Here is a 21,345-nt window from a genome sequence, read left to right as displayed (position 1 = left end):
ATTTGCAGAAATCTCCTGAGCGTCTTGTTCCTACTCTCAGGGAAGCTCCTTCTAGTGTTTGTGTCACCCTTCCTCCCATTTCACCTAGTTCTCAGCACCAGCTTCCACCCATTCCCCTCTGGGGTAACCTAGCTTCATTCTCCTCTATTGGAACCATTTGCTTCCCATCAGTGTTGGGGTGCAGGTGGTGATCCTGTGGTAAGAAGACTTTGGACTTCTTGAAAATACAATGGTTTGGTGAAGTGGGGCAGGGGAAAAGGTTTGCTGTGTTCTCCCCTGATGAGTCCATAAGAAGGCAGCAAAGCAAAACCAAAATAAATAAACATAAGCCACCAGTTAGAGTTTTCTCTAGTCTCTAATTAGTTCTTAGGATAAACACCCCATCAGGGTCTCCAGGTTTTGGCAATGTCCAGAATTGAATGATACGCTGAAGAAAATGCCACAAAAGCTCTCAGAAAACTGCCAGTCTTATTGGAGAAATGGATCTCATATACAAAGCAGCATCTTTCACCATGGAAGTCTTTCTTCTAGGTGAAGGCACTGTTAGACTCATGAGTAAGACACAGCCTCAATTCCCAAAGAACTCACAATTTTGTTGGGGCAACAAGACATGCTCCCAAGACAATCAAAAGGCAGTACACTTCAATGGGTGTATGATTAAATGATAAAAAGGTGTGGGAGAGACAGCTATGTCTTCTCTGGACTTGTAGGAAAGCTATTTGAAAACCACCTTAGAAAGGGAATGCAGTTTCTACAGCTTCTCTCAAATTGCCACTTTGCCCAGATGACCTCTTTATGATCTGGAGAAAATCTGCCTCTGAGAATTTGTAGTGTATGTTTTTCACTGAGTGATGGGATGGGCACTTCTGCATTCTGAGAGGACAGACCAACAGTAGACAAAGTAGAAAGGATCTATGCATGATTCTCAGCTTGGCTTGGTTTCATCTGTTAAGTACATAGTTTTCTTTCATCCTAGCAAGTCCTCCGAAGTCCTCCAAAGTGCCCACAAGCCACTGGGTGAAAAAAATGTCAGCAGCCCTGCAAGGAGGAGAATATCTTTTCCTTTTTGAGACATAGTATAATGAGTGCTTGCAAATGTGAGTTCTGGATTCAGACGCCTTGAGTCTGAATCTCTGTTTCTCCACTCATTAGCTATGTGATCTTGGGCAAGTTAATTAATATCTTTTTACTTCCTCTGAAAAAAAAAGTACATAAAAATTCCTCCCTTACAGGGTTTCTTGAGGATTAAATTTAGTTAATACATATAAATACATTTAGAATGGTGGCTAGCACATAGTAATTGTTCAATAAATGCCCACTATTAGTATTCTGGCTATTTTCTCTTTGAGGATATCTCTGAAGAACAAGCAATCTCTGATAGGTTTTCAGGGTGGACTCTAATAAACAAAATGAGAATGAATAGATATGATAACCTTTGGAAGCTTAAAGGAGAGGGTATTAGGACATATTGAAAATAATGTTGCCTTCCCTGGCAAGTATGAAGCATACAGAACTCACTATCCCAGGAGGTTATATAAGCCAAAAATGTAAATAGAATCAAGGAGAGATGAAATAAAACTCTGAGTGGTAGGACATAAAATTAGGACATGCTGAACTTCTGAGGCACAGAAAGCACCTGTCATTTCCATAGCACTCCCCTTGGTGCCACCATTACAGAGAGCCAGCTGGATTAAAGAAGGGCCCGGCCTCACAGGAAATCTGTTTAGGTAGAGCTTGAAGAGGTTAGTGCTTTGACAGCTGAAGCTTTCCAAAGCTCAAAGCTGGAAGCCCCACACCTGCCTGCCCAGAGAGGGTACTCACAAAGATTTTGTTAAGTAAAAGAGCTCTCCAAACTCTGGAACCCATGCTGGCCCCAAGACAGTGAAAGAAGCCTTGTTTTAGGAGTTTCGGTCATGGTGGCACTATTTTTGATCGTCTACCCTGAAGGTATCCCCTCTTTTTCCTTGCAGAGATGACCTTGAGTGTGTTCAGGTATCAGGGCACCCTATATTAAGTTCCAGGGCTTACATCATGATTGGTCTAGACAGTTATGGTCATCCCACCTCCCCTTTACTTGTGAGCACATGATCTGGATCTGGCCGAGGTGACATCAGAGGGACTCAGCTGAGAAGCTTTTGGTAAAGATTTTACTCTCAGATTTAAAAACAAAACAAAAAACAAAACAAAAACAAAAACAAACCCCTGCAAGTTTTATTCCTTCCTACTTTCAACATCATTATGTGAAGGTGTGATATGTGGGGCTACTACATCCTTTTGCAGTCATGAGGGGAATTGAAAACGTGTTCAGCCAGGGTCCTAACTTTGGTGAGCGACTGAGACAACCTTAGGACAGCCTACTTCCAGACTTTGTATGTGAAATTACTAATTACCTGTATTGTGTCTAAACCACTTGTAACTGGGTATTTTACCACTTGCAGATAAAGGCATCCTAAGTGATGTAATTAATGTGTATGTTTTGTTCATCATCAACTAGTGCAGTGCTTGGTAAATGGTTAGAAGTTCAATAATCATTTATTGAATTAGTGAAGGACAGAACTGTCCCATCTTATTGGTGAGTCTACTCTGTGCTGGTTCTGGTGGTGAGGCCCCAGGAGGCTATCTGAGCCCTTGCCTGGGTAACCTGCCTGCAGTGGCAGTTACTGGTCCACTGAGGCTTTTCTTGCTCCTACCAGTTCTTTTGGGCTGAGTTATGCCGGTGGTCAGTAGTGGCTCCTAGCTTTCCCTGAGACCAGCTTCTGTCCAGATTGTGAAAGGATGGCCTGCTTTCATACCTTCTGTTGCTGAGTTCCTACTGGAGAGGATCTGTGTGTTACCTTCTGCTGACCTGCCCAGCCATAGACCACCTGCCTAGATTGCTAAATTTTGTCTATTTTGGGGGGATCTATTCCCACATCTTGGAGACTATCTTACCTGCCTCCCCAAAGCACACCCCCACCCCTACCCCAGCCCAGCTGTCACCACCATCTCTTGTATCTTGTCTAGAACTGGCAGTTGTGACCCATTTTCATTACCCAGTTCCCACTCCCACCCCCTGATCTGATATGGTCTGTTCTATCACAGACTTCCCAAACCCTGGGGAGTGTTCCTCTTGATATACTCAGAAGTCTTTTCTCTCCTCATCAGACAGAGTATGGTCAGATGCTATTGAACAATGACAATAATTGCTGTTTCTGCAGGCTAGGAAACCTCACCTGTGATTGTGTAATGTCAAGTAGAAGCTGAGCTAGAATAAGAATAAAAAAATTATCCTCTGCTCATTTTTCACTTCTTGGATTAAAGAAAGAGTCCCAGGCTTTTTGAAATCCCTATATAAGGACATTTCAGCCTCACTATTTATAAAATCAAAGAAAGTAAGCTTATTTTCAATCTTACTAAAGTTCCTGAGAATTAGGAATGATGGAAATGTTTTATAAATTATAAACTTAGATGGCCTGCCAAAAATAAAACCTACCCAAATGCCCATCACCAATAGAAGGGTAGTTCACCTGTGGCATATGTACAGAACATTAGTTCGATGAGAATGAATGATCTACAGCCATGTGGAAGAATTTCAAACTGTAGTATTGAGTTAAAGAGGTCAGACACAAACATGTTATATTTGCTTAAAGTTCAAAAAGACGCAAACCAAATATATGTTATTAAAAGTCAGGACAGCAGTTACCCTTGTGAGACTCGAAGGTTGTGATGAGAAGGGAGCATGAGGGGGGCATTTGAGGTTCCGGTCATGTTCTACTTTTTGTTCTGGGAGCTGTTACATGGATGTGTTTAGTTTGGAAAAATTCAACAGGCTCGACACTTAGGATATGAGCACTTCTCTATATATGTTATAATTCATTGAAATGTTCAAAAATAGTTATATGGCAAGGAAACAAGGCCTGGATCAGAAAGCAAGCACAGATTCACAGAATCCTAGTGGCAAAAATAAAGCCCCTCATTTTAAAGAGGGGAAGGCTGAGTGCTCTGGAAATCCAATGAATCATTGGCGATCATATCAATGGGTCAATAGTTATGTCAGACATTGTGCCCACATCTGATTCCAGCCCACGGCTCTCTCATTGAGTGGGCATAAAAGAACTTAGATTGTGACCAGAAATCGAGTGATATTTCCTTCTGTGCATCTTTATTTCTTTTTGTTGGATTTGCTTGTGAATCAGGGTTGGGGGAATTGTATAGGCATATTCATTACTAAGAGACATCTTTGTGGCTTAGCTGAGGTATGTAGAGAATAGCACAGATGAGCAGGCCTGGCCGTCACACAGGACCCCAAGCTCAGAAGACTCCAACCTAGGTTTAATGCTCTGTTGTTTCCCTCTTGAAATCCTTACTAATTTTTAAACAAAGCACCTAGCATTTTCATGTTGTATTGGTTCCCACAAATTATGTAGCTAGTCCTGCAGATAAATGTTGCTTTGTGTAAAGCAGGTGATATGCAAGTCAAGTATTTGTAATCAAGACTTATTTTATGTAAATCCTATACAATAACAAATCAGTTTTATATGAAAAATAATAACCGAATATATGTATTTTTTTGCTAAATGTCTATGCCACCAGTTAACTTAAAATGAGAGATCACATGGAAAGTGAAATAATAAATAAGAGTCTTGGAGTCATCTAATTTAAGAGCTGGGAAGAGAGCTTTAAAATAATCCGTTCCTCTTATTTAGCAGATGGAGAAAATGAAGTTTAAAGAAGGGAGTGATTTGCAAAGGAATTGAGTCAACTATGTAGGTGGAAGTCAATCAAAATTGATCTGCATAGTGCAATATTTGAAGACTCAGTGATATTTGGAAATTTCTGGCAAAGTTTCTGGAGCACTTCTTTTTCCATCCAAGAAAAAGCCTCTTAGCCAGGCCAAAACATTAAACCTTGCTTTATGCAGAATCATTTGCTGGAGAGAAAGCATACAGGGAAATTGATTACATTTTGTATAAAATAATTACCTTAATGTAGCATCTGCCATATACAGTGTTCACTTGGAAACAGAAATGGCTGTCAGAATGGCTCTGCCACAAACAGTTTGTTAGCATCAACTTGACCCAACTCAGAGTCTGCCACATGCAGATACCAGTATCCAACAAAGACGCTGGCATGTGTCTGAAGCACTGGGCTTGCGTCTCAGCCCACCTCTGTTTGGCTTCACTGAACAGATTTAGGTGGCTGGATCATGGCTTTGTTCTGCTTTAGATCAATGACATTTCTGAATCCAGAGTAAACATGAATGAATTAAAGTTTTTAAGTAGCTGGTATGGGCCAGGACTTCTGCTAAGTGACAGGATGGAACATGCCTCTGTTCTCAGGAAGTCCACAGCCTGGTCAGGGAAGCAGGCACAGTTACAACTCAAAGCAGTGAGTGCAACAGTACAGATACACAAGCGGTAGTGGGATAGTGGGGCTACTTGGTGGAGCCTGCAGCAACGTGGGCAGCAAAGAAGTGCTTCCTGGTCGAAAAGGATGAGTAGAAATTAGCCTGATGAGGGCCCAGGAGGGGGATGACCTGGCACGTGGGGTGAAGAACTCCAGGAAAGAGTGGGAACAGAACCAGTGAATGGTTTTGTATCGGGAAGTGATTGATGCTTCAGAGAGATTATTGTGGCAGCAGCAGGGACAATGGATAGTGGGTGGTGAAGGGCAAGAAGGCAGGCAGTGGTCCAGGTAGGCAATGATGAGAGTCTGAGATATGAGTTCCCCTCACTCCATATAAAAGGTGTCTGAAAACAGTGGGCAGTGAAGTTATCAGGATTTGGTTATCTATGATTGCAGAGATTAGGAGAAAAGAAAAGGAGGCTCTCTTTTATAGCCAACGTGGTGTGGACATAGCGGTGCCATCACCTATCATAGACCTTCAAAGGAGGAACTAAAGGGAAAGATGGTCCATTCTTGAAGATGCTGAGTTTGGGGTAGCTATGGAACATCTAAATGGCTAACTTTCACCATTGCCAGCAGGAACATTTGAACCTTTTCTTAAAGTTGTCTAAATATGTGTTTCTCTTCATTGGATAAATGAGTTCAAGTCACATGTGTGCATAGAATATGCAATATCATGCATCTTCAGTTCAAGTGAACATATCATTAAGCATTCATTTTTAAACCAGGTCTAGAGAGAAGAGAGTAGGGAAGTTAGAATACTGAAATTTTATTGCTTAAAGGAGCCACAGTAATCACATTCCACATGAAGCAAGTGGAGCTCAGTGAGACTAAGTGGCTCTCCAGAGGTCTTCTAGGTAAGTGCCAGAGTTGGGACTCCAGCCTGGTGCTCTATCCCCAGCCCCATGAAATTCACCTGTCTAAAGTTTGCTACTTGTGTGTTTCCCACACCAACCTCCCATTTTACAGGGGTACTTTGAAGAACTATCTTCTTCTAGCCTCTATATCTGCTTGCCACCTAATAATCGTTCTATTTCTCCCTCCAACTCAGGTCCTAATTTTATTCCTGGCTTCTCTCCCCTGCTTGCTTTAATGTTTCTTTGAGGAGTGCCTCAGAGAAAGTCCTCCTGACCTGTTAGTTGATTACATGGTTTCCAGTGAAGTTGGAACCCTGCTGAACATTGTCAGTTATGGTGGTCTGGTTGCCTTTGTTTGCTCCGAGGGCAAGCAAGGTCTTGAACAGTTAAAGGCCCAGGAGAAGGCAAAGCAGGAAATTCTGGATCAGCAGTTCCTTCCAAAAGTTTTTTTTCAGTGAGAGAAGCGGTATTATCAGAATTCAAGTTAAGCAGGTGTTAGCATCCACTAGGAGTACTTTTGAAGTAATACTCAGGAATTGTTTTTGAATAATTCTGCCTGGGCCTTTCAAATCACACTCCATCCTAAATTCTAAGAAGGCAAATTTTTAGGTGTTATTGTCAAGGCTTCGTTTTACATAAAACTTATGGTTATTGGGAGCCCCTTATACCATCAATATGTACAGCAGAGTTGTGTCCAAATTATAGAAATCAGCATGGAATGTTTCTTTCCAAAATGATTATAGATTTATGGTAGAATATTTGCATGGGAGGATAAGTTTCTCTGTCCCTGGATCTTTGATGTTTTACTCAATCCTTTCTTCTGGTGGAGAGGGGAACGTTAAGCATAAAGTAATATCAAAGTTAGACTGTGGGAAGTCTTCAATATTGGCAAGAGGGAGCCAGTATCGTCTGTCTTATTGTGGTTCTACTCTAAAGAATTTAAAGCTGTGGGAAAAAAGATTTGTCAGCATGGCAACCATGGAGACCAAAGAAAGTGCCATGGCCAAGAGCAGTGGAAAAGGAAGAAGGGAGGGAAGGCAAAGCTTCATGTGAGCAGACCTCAGTACAAAAGGGGAACTATAAAAGCATTTTGACATCCTCTATGCTCTGAGCATGTTATAGATTCACCTTGAATAAGACTGGGCTCGTTTTGGTGAAGGATTCTGTCTACACACACCTCACTATGCAATGCGACAGGGTTCTAGTTGCTTTTATGACATGCTGGTAAGGGCCATGATATGATATATGGAGATGTTGAGCCCTTGGTCAGGAATGCATAGTAATAATGTAAATTAAACACTTTCATTCATTTACCATCTACTATGTGCTGAAAACCATCCTAGCTGTGTAGCCTTACCAAAATCTCATAGTCAGGGCATGGTGTCCAGACCAGAACCCAGGTCACAGGGCTTCCATGTCAGAGCTCTTTCCATTGTACTCGATTGTCTAGTGTTTGTAATCTAGTATGGAGGTGTGTGTGCACGTGTAAATGGAAAAGCTGCCAAAACTCCAAAGAATGAATCTCAGGTGGTAGAATATTATGCATGTCAGAAGACTGGGACTTTATCCAACTTTCTGAAAAATAGTGCCAGCTAGGAAGGCTGCTCTGCCCAGGTTAAGGATATGCTGTGGAATGTGGTTGTTGGGAAGATTCAGGATGACAAATGGTAAAGAGCCTGGCACACAGTGTGATTAATAAATGAACCAATGTATAATAAATTAATAAAATATAAGCACTAGAGGGCTTCTCACACTGCATATTTGAAGCCCTCCTTCTGTACTGCCCCACCCCATGAAGCCACTAAACACAGTACATATCATCATTTGATAGGCTATGGAGATCATAATCATCTTCCTTGAGAATCCTGGGGGTGCCCTAGTTTTGAAAACCCAGGGGACAGATTTGTGGCTATTTCTGTCAGGCTCAAGGTGTTCATCAGGTAGGTCCTGGACAACCTTGCTCAGTCCTAAATTTATTTTCCACTACTGATATTCTCATGCAGGGCTGGGGCAGGAAGCTTGCTTCCACATGTAACTTTCCAATCCCAGAGCACAAAGTGGGTAGAGACCTGTTCTGGCTGCCTGCCTCTGACTCTACTTTCTGCCCAAGCATTAAAAACCTCTTCACTTCAGGTGTATCTAAGACTCACATCCTGAGGGCTACATAGTTTCAACTCCCACCTACTGTACTATCTAAAGTCTTTGCTTCTGGTTCCTGGGAATTTCCTTTTCTTGTTTGCATTCACATTAAAGTGAAATCTTGTTAAGAATGCTCAGTTCAGGCCCCTCACGGAATGGCCTCCGGCCCACTGGAAGCTTAGGTAACCAACCCTGGACTTGTTTGAATCCAGACTTCCCTAAATCAGAGACAGGAAAAGAAAGAATTTACACTCTGCCCCATGGGCCAAGTTCTTTAGATTTGTAACAGAGAGACCTGCTGAACTCATACCTGAATGAGGCCACATGCCTCTTCCAGATAAACGACAAGTCCAGCTTTGTTTCAGACTGCGTTTGGTCATCTTTGTTTCTTACTGTAGTCTATCACATATGCTTTCTGTATATTTGGAACACTCCATCCTAAATTCTAAGAAGGGGTAGGGTTTGCTAACATCTGCTAGGTCTGCTAGGTCTAAGAAGGGGTAGGGTTTGCTAACATCTGCTAGGTCTGCCACCTTATCTAGATGTGTGGGTAACACTATAGCATTTGCACTGTTGGCTCACATTATAATACTCCACAAAGACCCTGAAGGTCAGGGGAATACAGCCACAAGTAATTGAACGAGTGCCCAAAGCATCTTTTCTAAGATGTAGAAAGGCTCTCAGCTGCTCTGGCCAAGGGCATGGTTTGCTCTTCAACCCAAAGTCATAGAGGCAGAAGGGCAACTTTCTGTGTAGTCAGGAATCTGGGTTCCTCCATCAGCAACCATATGCATTTGGGAACATTCATCAGCTAAAGAACTCGCTGAGCTGGAGAAAGAGACTTTCACAGGACAGCTCAAAATATTTTTTAAACTTATGGAAAACTGGTAGTGACTTTCTTAATGTGCCAGCTGCTGACAAGCATTTTTGTTTAAAGATATACCAGGTGGAAAATAAAATGTTTCAAGGAACATTTCAGTGGATAAAAGTTGGCTGTTCCAGGTGTCACTTGAAACAAAAGTCACTCTCAGTAAAAGGGGGCATCAACAGTGACTACTACAATATTCATTCCCAAGCCTATTCCCCGTAGGCTTTTCTTCTCAGGAAATTCAACAGTCCCCTTAAAATAAGAGTGCAGGTGATATCTACATTAGTTTCTTAGTCTTGAAAAATACTTTGTCTCTGAAATATGCATCGAGGCAGAGGAAGGCCCTCTACCCAGTTTGTACCCCTAACTTGGGCCTGATAGCACCCTTCTATATGAAATTGTATTTTCATTACAATAATAATGATGCAACATACCACACACATATGTTTTGCTTTTCCTCAGAGTAAAAACTAAAATCTTGTGTACCCCTAACTTTTGTGGGGTCTAATGCAAGAGCACCACTGGAGGCCTATATATCATATATCAAAGTATTTAAAAGATATAAATCATGCTAACAAACTGTTAAATAAATTGTATCTCTCTACATTTACATATATGCATTCATAGCATCCTGGAAGGCCAAATTTGAGTTTATAATTTTCAGATCTCTTGAAGTTCCATGCTGGAATGAGGTAGCCAGGGGACCCCTCCAACCTATGGCCCACCTCCCCACCTCTTCCCACACCCAGTCTAATCTGTTCTGTGAAGGAATTGTCCACTAGTGTATTAGTCTACTTGGGGTGCCATAACAAAACACTACAGACTGGGGGATTAAATAACAGAAATTTATTCTCTTATAGTTCTGGAGGTTGGAGGTCCCAGATCTAGGTGTCAGCTAATTTGGTTCATGCCTTGAAGATGGCTGCCTTCTTGCTGCTTACACACATGGCCTTTCCTCTGTGGCACACAGAGAGTGGGAACTCTCTTGTCTCTTCCTCTACTTTGAAGAATACCGGTCCTTTTGGATTAAGGCCCTACCCTTATGACTTCACTTAATCTTTTTTTTTTTTAAGATTTTATTTATTCATTTGACAGAGGGAGAGAGAAAGAGAGAGAGATTGAGAGAGCACAAGCAGGGGGAGTAGCAGGCAGAGGGAGAGGGAGAAAACAGGCTCCCCGAAGAGCAGGGAGCCCAATGTGGGACTTGATCCCAGGACTCTGGGATTATGACCTGAGCTGAAGGCAGAAGCTTAACTGCCTGAGCCACCCAGACACCCCAACCTCACTTAATCTTTACTACCTCTGAAGGGCCCTCTCTTCAAATACAGTCACATTGGAGGTTAGGACTTCTTCTTCTTTTTTTTTTTTTTTTTAAGATTTTATTTATTTATTTGACAGAGACAGCCAGCGAGAGAGGGAACACAAGCAGGGGGAGTGGTAAAGGAAGAAGCAGGCTCCCAGCAGAGGAGCCTGATGTGGGGCTTGATCCCAGAATGCCAGGATCACGCCCTGAGCCAAAGAAAGACACTTAACGACTGAGCTACCCAGGCACCCCGGAGGTTAGGATTCGACATATGAATTTGAGGGGGATACAACTCCGTTCATAACAGCAAGCTTGCAGACATTCAAGCCTGGACATCCAAGCTCTATCTACATAGCTTGTCAGCAGTCATTTTTTGGCCACCCATTAGGCCTTGAGGTGCTCATATCAGCAACATGGTCTACTCTTACAAAGATTAACCTAGAGAAAAAGGCTGTAGCCTGGAAAATGGACTAGGGAATTTTTGGACATGGATTTTTGAGGTCCCAGAACTTGAACTGGATCAGTCCCATGCAGTGATGGAAATACTCTGTTTGGCCTGTCCAGTATGGTAGTAGTCACTGGCCACTTGTGGCTACTGAGTACTCAAAATGGGGTTATTATGACTAAGGAGCTGAACTTTAAATTTTATTTAACCTTAATTTAAATTTAAATTGCCACATTTGACTGGTGGCTACCATACTTTTCCGTGAAGATCTAGAAGTTGGGGAGCACGCTCTGTTCAATTGTGTCCTCTGGCCCCACAGATTTCTTATCCTGTGGGTATGTAGCAGATTGTATTTCCATATATGGCCAAACCTATATATTTATCCCATCCCACATGCTTTTCTTACAATATGAGTGACATATATTTTTACCAAGAGGTGGGGTCTCTGTTTCCCCCTAGGCAGGTGATTGGGACTGCCTAGACACAGGAAGTATGTAGAAGTGATAATATGTGACTTCTAAAGTTAGGTCATAAAAATGGCACAGTGTCTGGCCCACTCTCACTTGTGCTCACAATTACTCTCTGTCTCTCTCTCTCTGTCTCTGTCTCTCTCTCTCTCTCACACACACACGCGTGCGCACGCATACACACACACACACACACACACACACACACACACACACACACTTTCTCTCAGAACTTCTTGCTTTTAAAACTATGGATATAAGCAAAGACCACCCAAATGAGAACAAGCAAAGGCAATTTAATTCAGAGCTTGTGTAGTTAGGGAGTCAGCCACCATCTCTGTTTTGCAGAGATTCAAAGGCAAGTAGAGGAGTGGAAATGTATAAAATGGAAAAAAGGGAGGCTTCAGGTGTGCCCTAATTAGAAGTTTTTGCCATGGGGAAGCTGTTGGGCTAACTAGAAGTAAGGCATGCTATGTGATTGGTTTTCTCTGTTGGTCCTAAGTTGGAAATGGAAGTAAGATTAAGGAAGCCATCAGTTATTCATCAAAGCCCTGGACATTTTGGGTTAATTGCTACAGATGCTGTGGTTGACTTTCTGGGCTGGTTGCTGCAAGTTGTGGGTCAGAGTTCTATTTTCATGTATGACCTAATCATCGTCCGTTTGTATATTCAGTCTCTCAGAACCCAGCCATCATCTTGTGAGGGAGCTTCCCATGTGAAGAGGACCTAAGGTCTTACAGCAGCCAAAACCAACTTGCCAACTCTGTGAGTGAACCACCTTGGAAGTATATCCTCTAGTCCAAGACAAGCCTTCAGATGACTACAGTCTCAGCTGACATCTGACTATAACCTCATGAGAGACGTTGAACCAGAACCACCCCGGTAAGCTACCCCAAACTCAAAACCCACAGAAACCATGAAAGATAAAAATGATCGTCCTGTTAACCCATTGAGTTTTACGGTGATTTTCTATGCAACATTAGATACCTCAGGAAGGAGAAGAGTGTAGCAGAAAAAGGGCGATCCCAGAACCCTCAAAGGTATGGCCCCAGGATGGGGGGCTTCTAGTGCCTGGATCTAAGGGCAGTACTGATGAAAGGGTTTTGTTTTGGTACCTAGGTATTTCCTAGGGAAGGATGGGCTTATTTATACAAAAGAGGAACTTGGAGGACTCCTTAGGGGGTTTGAGATCAGGAAATTGTCTTACAAAAGCTGTAACAAAAGAGCCTTTTTTCTGGAGTGCACAAACTAAAATGTAATGACACCATTTATGTGCTTGATTGTGTAAACATAAAAAATGTACATATTTTGGGATAGTCACAGTGGAAGGAGATCTGCTTAAGCCAATGACGCTGTCTGTCACTTTCCCAAATGCCTGTGAAACTTCTCTTTCGGAATTGCCCACCAAGCTGGATTATGAGCTTCCTGTGAAACCAGACTCATCAGTCAAACTGAGACTTGGTTTGTGACCCCAGACAGCATTTCCCAGCTTGATCACTCAACCTACTTCACAGACTTTGCTCTGAATGGCTTAGAATTGTTTCCAAAACTCACATCCCCCCACCCCTCCCCGAGGCTATATGTCAGAGTTATCTTTCTAAAACACATCCTGGATCATGTGCTTCACTGGCTCTTGGTTGCATAGAGAATTAATCCCCAGCTTCTCGGCCAGATTTGCAAAACCTTCTATAATATACAACCCCCACCTCACTTTCCAGGTCTATCTTCCCAGAACACATGATGAGCTTGCCATTTACAGGGGACAGGGGCATTTACTGAGCCCTTATTATGTGCTCCACACTGTGCTAAGAGCTTTATATCACATCTCATTTTCTCTTTATATGATTTTGTAAGGTAAATGTTATCTCTATAGTACAGATAATAAAACAGTGATCACTAACACTTGCACAGTGCTTGCAATATGCTAAGCCACTGTCCAATAGAAATATAATATGAGCCATCTATGTAATTTAAAATTTTCTGATTATACATAAAAAAGTAAAAAGAAACAAGTGAAATTTATTTCTCTAAAATATTTTATCAGTGGGCTTCTAATCAATAAAGACTTATTAATGATATTTTTTTCTTCTTCTTGGGAGGATATTAAGTCTTTCAAATCCACTGTGTATTTTACACCTGCAGCATATCTCAATTTGGACACTAAATTTTCATTGAAAGTAATTGAACTGTATTTAGATTTCATAAAAAGAACAGTGGGAAAATTAGTTTCACATACCCGTTGTTCCAAACATACTTAAAAGATTCCTAGTACCTGAATCAAGTACCAAAAATAGTTTCCTTTTCTACTCTCATCCATATTGATAAAACTGCTTCAATTTAAAATTTTTAATTTTAATTTCAATCAGTTAAAATAAAATAAAAAATAAATTTGTTTTCCAGTGCACTAGCCACATACCAAGTGCTTAATGGCCATATGTGGTAAAGGACTGCCATGTTAGGAAGTACAACTCTGGGCACTTTACTGCTGTCAGCAAAAATGTAGGAAGTAGATGCTGTTACTATCTTCACTTTAAAGGTAAGGAAACAGAGGCACAGAGGGGTAATAACTTGGACTAGTACACACAACTAATAAGCTAAAGCTGAGAATGTTTAATCTGCCCAATGCAACTTAGCTAATAAAGATTGGAGTCAGGATTTGAACTTAGGATTGTTTATGTCCAAAGCCTAAGTTTTTATACACTGTGTTAATCAGCTCTACACACTTAATTTCTCACAATTCTCCTTAAATGCTTATTTTCTTATTTCTGGTCCTTTTTATCAGATTGTTCCCTCTGTCTGGAATGCCTTGCAAGGTCCATTTTGAGTGTCATTCGTTCATCTGGACAGACATGTGATCACATTTTCAGCAAATATTAAGTTATTTTTCTTTTTTTTTAAAGATTTTATTTGGGGCACCTGGGTGGCTCAGTCGTTAAGCATCTGCCTTTGGCTCAGGTTGTGATCCTGGGATTGAGACCCACGTTGGGCTCCCTACTCCTTGGGGAGCCTGCTTCTCCCTCTCCCACCCCCCCTGCTTCTGTTCCCTTTCTCACTATCTCTCTCTCTGTCAAATAAATAAATAAAATCTTAAAAAAGATAAAAATTTTATTTATTTGAGAGAGAGAGCCAGAGAGAGAGCATGCATGCACACGAGAGCATGAGCAGGGGGAGGGGCAGAGAGACAAGCAGGCTCCCCAGTGAACAGCAAGCTCAGTGCGGGACTTGACCCCAGGACCTAGAGATCATGACCTGAGCCGAAGTCAGATGCTTGGCTCTTTGAACCACGTAGGTGCCCCAATATCTTTCAAATATCTCCCATGTAGAATATAGCAGTGATCAAGAAAGATGTAGCCCCTGTCCCCACAGGGGTTAGAGTCTAGAACAATACTTTACAAACTTTGGTCTCAGGAGGCGTAGCACTCTAAAATTTGAGAACCACAGAGGGCTTCTAATTATGTGGGTGATAGCTGTCAGTGTTTATTGTATTAGAGATTAACACTAGGAAACATTTAACGTATTTATTAATTGATTTAAAAATAACATAATGGGAGGTCCGCTAGGGAGATGATGGAGTAGGAGGACACTAAGCTCATCCTGTCCTACACATACAACTAGATAATACTCACGTCAGTGTAAATAACCCTGGAAACATCCAAAGACTTGCAGATAAACTCTACAACTAAAGTTAGAGAGGAGGTTACATCAAAGAAAGTAGGAAAGGTGAAGATGAGGTCTAGGAGCAAAACAGACTGTGGCTGTCTATGGTGGGGAGGGAGCCAATGGTGTGGAGAAGGGTGGAAAACAGACTTTCACATGGGGGAGCCCACAAATGGGGAGGATGAATCCCCATAACATTTGCCTTGAAAGCAAGAGGGGCCAAATTATATGAGTTCTTAAAATCAGTGGGACTTAAAGCCTGGAATTTTAAAAAATCACTGGGCTCCACTCTGGGAGAGCCTGGAGGGCATTAAGAAGCAGAGTCCCTACCCTTAAAGAAGCAGCAGAACAAACAGCCTGTGCAGATACAGCCTAGAACCAGCAATTTGGAAAATGTGGGAGTTGGGGGGCAGATGGGAAGGAGGGTGATTTGCTCATCTCAGAGGATGGCCAGAGAGATGGGGGTCATGGGGACTTCAGGAACAAAGGAGCTTGCAGGTGCCATGCTGCAGGAACCAGCATGGCATGCCTTACCTAACTTGCTTATACCATGTGGTGCTCCCTCACCCACCCTGCACCTTACTCCAGTACTGCTGACCCCTCTTCCAAAAGACCAGTGGAAACCCTGCTAACACCACATTTCTTGACCCATGTGTTTTGCAGGACCTCAGTTCTGGCTGCAGGTCTCTTTTTGCAACTAGACCACTGAACACCTTATTAAAACATGCCCCACCCCTGCCAGGAACCAAATGCTACCCACAGTAGGCAAAAAGAGTCTTTGCAGACAACTGGACTGAAGGATTGGCCAAGGCTCAACAGCAGAGCACATGCAACACACATAGGAGACACTCCCTGAAGTGCCAGGCCCTGGGGATCAGGGGACACTGCACTGCAGGACACTGTAGGACCTCTTCTTCATAAGGCTGTTGTTCTTAAGAGCAAGAGAAATAGCTCACTTTGATAACACACAGAAACAGACACAGGAAGTCAGACAAAAGGAAGAGATAGAAAAATATCTCCTAAATGAAAGAACAGGACCAAACTATAGTAAGAGACCAAAGCCAAATGGAAATAAGAAATATGTCTGATAGAGAATTTAAAATAATGATCATAAAGATACTCACTGGACTTGAGAAAAGAGTAGAGGACATCAGAGATTAAAAAAAAAAAACAATCAGAGATCAAGAATACAATAAATGTAAGGAGGGCATGTGATGTGATGAGCACTGGGTGTTATACACAACTGATGAATTACTGAACTCTACATCTGAAACTAATGATGTACTGTATGTTGGCTAATTGAATTTAAATAAAAAAGAATACAATAAATGAAAACACACTTGTTAGAATAAATAGCAGGTTAGATGAAGCGGATGAATGAACCTGGAAGGCAGGGTAATGGAAAATAACCAAACTGAGTAAAGAAGAGGAAAGAAAATTACACAAATTGGGAATAGTCTTAGGGAACTCAGTGACCCTATCAAGCATAATAATGTTTGCATTATGGGAATCCCAGAAGAAGAAGAGAGAGAGAAGGTGGCAGAAAATTTATTTGAAGAAATAATAGCTGAAAACTTCCCTAATGTGCAGAAGGAAACAGATATCCAGATTCAGGAGGCCAAATTCAACTCAAGGAGATCCACACCAAGAAACATAGTAATTAAAATGGCCAAAAGTAGCTATAAAGAAAAAAAAAATTAAAAGCAGCAAGAGAAAAGAAGACAGTTACATATAAGGGAAACCCCATAAAGCTATCAATGGATTTGCAGCAGAAACTTTGCAGGCCAGAAAGAAAGCGGCATGATCTATTCAAAGTACTGAAAGGGACAAATCTGCAGCCAAGAATACTCTATCCAGCAAGGTTATCATTCAGAATAGAAGGAGAGATAAAGAGTTTCTCAGACAAACAAAAACTAAAACAGTTCATGATCATTAAACCAGTCCTACAAGAAATATTAAAGGGAACTCTCTGAGTGGAAAGGAAAGACCATAAGTGAGAGTATAAAAAGTAAAAAACACAAAAGCAGTAAAAATAAACATTTCTGTAAAAATCAGTCAAGGGATTCATAATATAAAAGGATGTAAAATATGACACCATATACCTAAAATGTGGAGAGAAGGGTTTAAACTTAAGTGATCATCAATTTAAGATAGAATACTATATGCAGAAGATGTTATATACAAACCTAATGGTAACCACAAATCAAAAACTAGTAATAGATCTGCAAAGAGTAAACAGAAAGGCATCCAAGTATATCACTAACGAAAGCCAACAAACCATGAAAGAGAGCAAGAAAGGATCAGAGAAAATCTACAGAAATAACACAAAATAAGTAATAAATGGCACTAAATACATATCTATCAATAATTGCTCTGAATGTAAATGGACTAAATGCTCTAATCAAAAGACGTAGGGTGAAGGAGTGGACTCATTTATATGCAGCCTATAAAAGACTTATTTCAGACGGAACGATTGAGAGTGAAGGGATGGAGATGGAGAAAAATTTATCATGCAAACGATGTCAAAAGAAAACTAGAGTAGCAATACTTATATCAGACAAAATAGACTTTTAAAACAAAGACTACTGGTGCGCCTGGGGGGCGCAGTCGTTAAGCCTCTGCCTTCGGCTAAGGGTGTGGTCCCGGCGTTCTGGGATCGAGCCCCACATCAGGCTTCTCTGCTAGGAGCCTGCTTCTTCCTCTCCCACTCCCCCTGCTTGTGTTCCTTCTCTCTTTGGCTGTCTCTCTGTCAAATAAATAAATAAAATCTTTTTAAAAAAATAAAAATAAATAAATAAATAAATAAATAAATAAATAAATAAATAAATAAATAAAACAAAAACTATAACAAGAAATAAAGTGGGCACCTGGGTGGATCAGTCCATTAAGCATTGACTATTGATTTTAGCTCAGGTCATGATCTCAGGGTCCTGGGATTGAGCCCCGCTTTGGGCTCCATGCTTAGTGGAGAGTCTGCTTGGGGATTCTCCCTCTCCCTAAGCCCCTCCCCCCACTCACATTCTCTCTCTCTCTCTCTCTCTCTCTCAAATAAATAAATAAATCTTTAAAAAACACAAGAGATAAAGAAGGGCATTATATAATAATAAATGGGACAATGGAACAACATGATATAAAAATTGTAAATATTTTTGCACCCAACTTGGGAGCACCCAAATACATAAAACAGTTAATAGCAAACATAATGGAAAAAAATTGATAGTAGTACAACAATTGTAGGGGACTTTAACACCCCACTTACATCAATGGACAGATCATCCACACAAAATCAACAAGGAGATAGTGTCTTTGAATAACACACTGGACCAGATGGATTTAACAGACATACTCAGAACATTCCATCCTAAAACAGCAGAAGACATGACAAGTACACACAGAACATTCTTCAGAATAGATCACATATTAGGCCACAAAACAAGTTTCCACAAATTCAAAAAAATAAAAGTCATACCATGCATCTTTTCTTTTTCTTTTTTTTTAAAGTTTTTATTTCAATTCCAGTTTGTTAACACATAGTGTAATATTAGTTTTAGGTGTACAATTTAGTGATTCAGTACTTATATACAACACCTAGGGATCATCATAACAAGTGCATTCCTTAATTCCCATCCCCTATTTCACCATTCCTCCCTGCCTTCCCATAGCCATCTATTTGTTCTCTATAGTTAAGAGTCTTTTTTATGGTTTGCCTCTCTCTTTTTATCCCCTGTGATCATTTGCTTTGTTTCCTAGATTACACACGAGTGAAATCGTATGATATTTGTCTTTCTCTGACTGACTGACTTTGTTTAGCATAATACCCTTTAGCTCCACCCACATCATTGCAAATGGCAAGATTTCATTCTTTTTTATGACTGAATAATATTCTATTATATATAATATTATATATATTATATATATTGCTATTATATATTATACATTATGTATTTTTTTTTAAAGATTTTATTTATTTATTCGACAGAGACAGAGACAGCCAGCGAGAGAGGGAACACAAGCAGGGGGAGTGGGAGAGGAAGAAGCAGGCTCCCAGCAGAGGAGCCCGATGTGGGGCTAGATCCCACAACGCCGAGATCACGCCCTGAGCCGAAGGCAGACGCCCAACCGCTGTGCCACCCAGGCGCCCCATTATATATTATACATTATGTATTTTATATATATATATACAGATACCACAACTTCTTTATCCATTCACCAGTCAATGGACATTTTGGGATTTTTCTGTATTTTAGCTGTTGTTGATAATGCTTCTATAAACATCAGGGTTCATGTATTCCTTTGAATTAGTATTTTTGTATTCTTTGAGTAAATACCTACTACAGCAATTGCTGGATCACAGGGTGGTTCTATTTTTAACTTTTTGAGGAACCTCCACATTGCTTTCCACAGTGGCTGCACCAGTTTGCATTCCCACCGACAGTGTAAGAGGATTCCCCTTTCTCCACATCCTTGCCAACACCTGTTGTTTCTTGTGTTGTTAATTTTGGCCATTCTGACAAGTGTGAGATGATCTCATTGTAATTTTGATTTGCATTTCCTTGATATGAGAGATATTGAGCATCTTTTCATGTGTCTGTTAGCCATATCTTCTTTGGAGAAATGTTTATTCATGTCTTCCCCCCCCCCTTTTAAGAGAGAGAGAGTTGGGGGGGCAGAATTTAACTTTAGTAAAATCCACCTGTGATGACATCTAGCCCTGGACTTTTGTTTGTCAGGAGATTTTTTTTTTTAATAATAATATTTATTACAGTATGTTAGTCACCATACAGTACATCCCTAGTTTTTGATGTAAAGTTCCATGTTTCATTACTTGTGTATAACACCCAGTGCACCATGCATTACGTGCCCTCCTTAATACCCATCACCAGCCTATCCCATTCCCCCACCGCCCTCCACTCTGAAGCCCTCAGTTTGTTTCCCAGAGTCATTGTTCATTCCCCCTTCTGTTTACCCCCCCTTTCTTCTTCCCTTTCTTCTCCTACCGATCTTCCTAGTTCTTATGTTCCATAAATGAGAGAAACCATATGATAATTGTCTTTCTCTGCTTGACTTATTTCACCTAGCATTATCTCTTCCAGTCCCGTCCATGTTGCAGCAAATGTTGAGAAATCATTCTTTTTGATGGCTGAGTAATATTCCATTGTATATATGGACCACATCTTCTTAAACCAGTCATCTGTTGAAGGGCATCTCAGCTCTTTTCATGATTTAGCTATTGTGGACAATGCAGCTATGAACATTGGGGTGCATATGGCCCTTCTCTTCACTACGTCTGTATCTTTGGGGTAAACACCCAGTAGTGCAATGGCTGGATCATAGGGTAGCTCAATTTTTAACTTTTGAAGGGACCTCCACACTGTTTTTCAGAGTGGCTGTACCAACTTGCATTCCCACCAACAATGTAGGAGGGATCCCCTTTCTCCACATCCTCTCCAGCAATTGTTGTTTCTTGCCTTGTCAATTTTTGCCATTCTAACTGGCGTAAGTTGGTATCTTAGTGTGGTTTTGATTTGAATTTCCGTGATGGCTAATGATTTTGAACATTTTTGAAAGACATTGAAGAAGACACAAAAAGATGGAAAAATATTCCATGCTCATGTATCAGAAGAATTAACATAGTTAAAATGTCCATGCTACCCTGAGCAATCTACACTTTCAGTGCTCTCCCGATAAAAATACCAATGACATTTTTCAAAGAACTGGAACAAACAGCCCTTAAATTTGTGTGGAACCAGAAAAGGCCCCGAATCGCCAAGGAATTGTTGAAAAAGAAAAACAAAGCTGGGGGCATCACAATGCCAGATTTCAAGTTGTACTACAAAGCTGTGATCACCAAGACAGCATGGTACTGGCACAAAAACAGACACATAGACCAATGGAACAGAATAGAGAACCCAGAAATGGACCCTCAGCTCTTTGGGCAACTAATCTTTGATAAAGCAGGAAAAAACATCTGGTGGAAAAAAGACAGTCTCTTCAATAAATGGTGCTGGGAAAATTGGACAGCTACATGCAAAAGAATGAAACCTGACCACTCTCTCACACCATACACAAAGATAAACTCCAAATGGATGAAAGACCTCAATGTGAGACAGAAATCCATCAAAATCCTAGAGGAGAATATAGGCAACAACCTCTACGACATCGGCCACAGCAACCTTTTTCATGACACATCTCCAAAGGCAAGAGAAACAAAAGGAAAAAATGAA

General features: G+C 40.9%; 1 protein-coding gene across 3 annotated transcripts in view; it reads left to right on the top strand.

The window, feature by feature from the left end:
* The window catches only part of TMEM108 (transmembrane protein 108), a 658,034-nt gene that overhangs the window by 122,775 nt on the left and 513,914 nt on the right, over positions 1-21,345 (top strand). For all 3 annotated transcript variants that reach the window (XM_057315897.1, XM_057315896.1, XM_057315902.1), the window contains exon 3: positions 12,138-12,346. The gene's annotated coding sequence lies outside the window, so the exon portion shown is untranslated. The remainder of the gene's footprint in view (positions 1-12,137; positions 12,347-21,345) is intronic.

The sequence above is a fragment of the Ursus arctos genome, unplaced genomic scaffold (assembly GCF_023065955.2).
Source record: "Ursus arctos isolate Adak ecotype North America unplaced genomic scaffold, UrsArc2.0 scaffold_20, whole genome shotgun sequence".
NCBI lineage: Eukaryota > Metazoa > Chordata > Mammalia > Carnivora > Ursidae > Ursus > Ursus arctos.
This window is presented reverse-complemented; position numbering and strand designations above follow the sequence as displayed.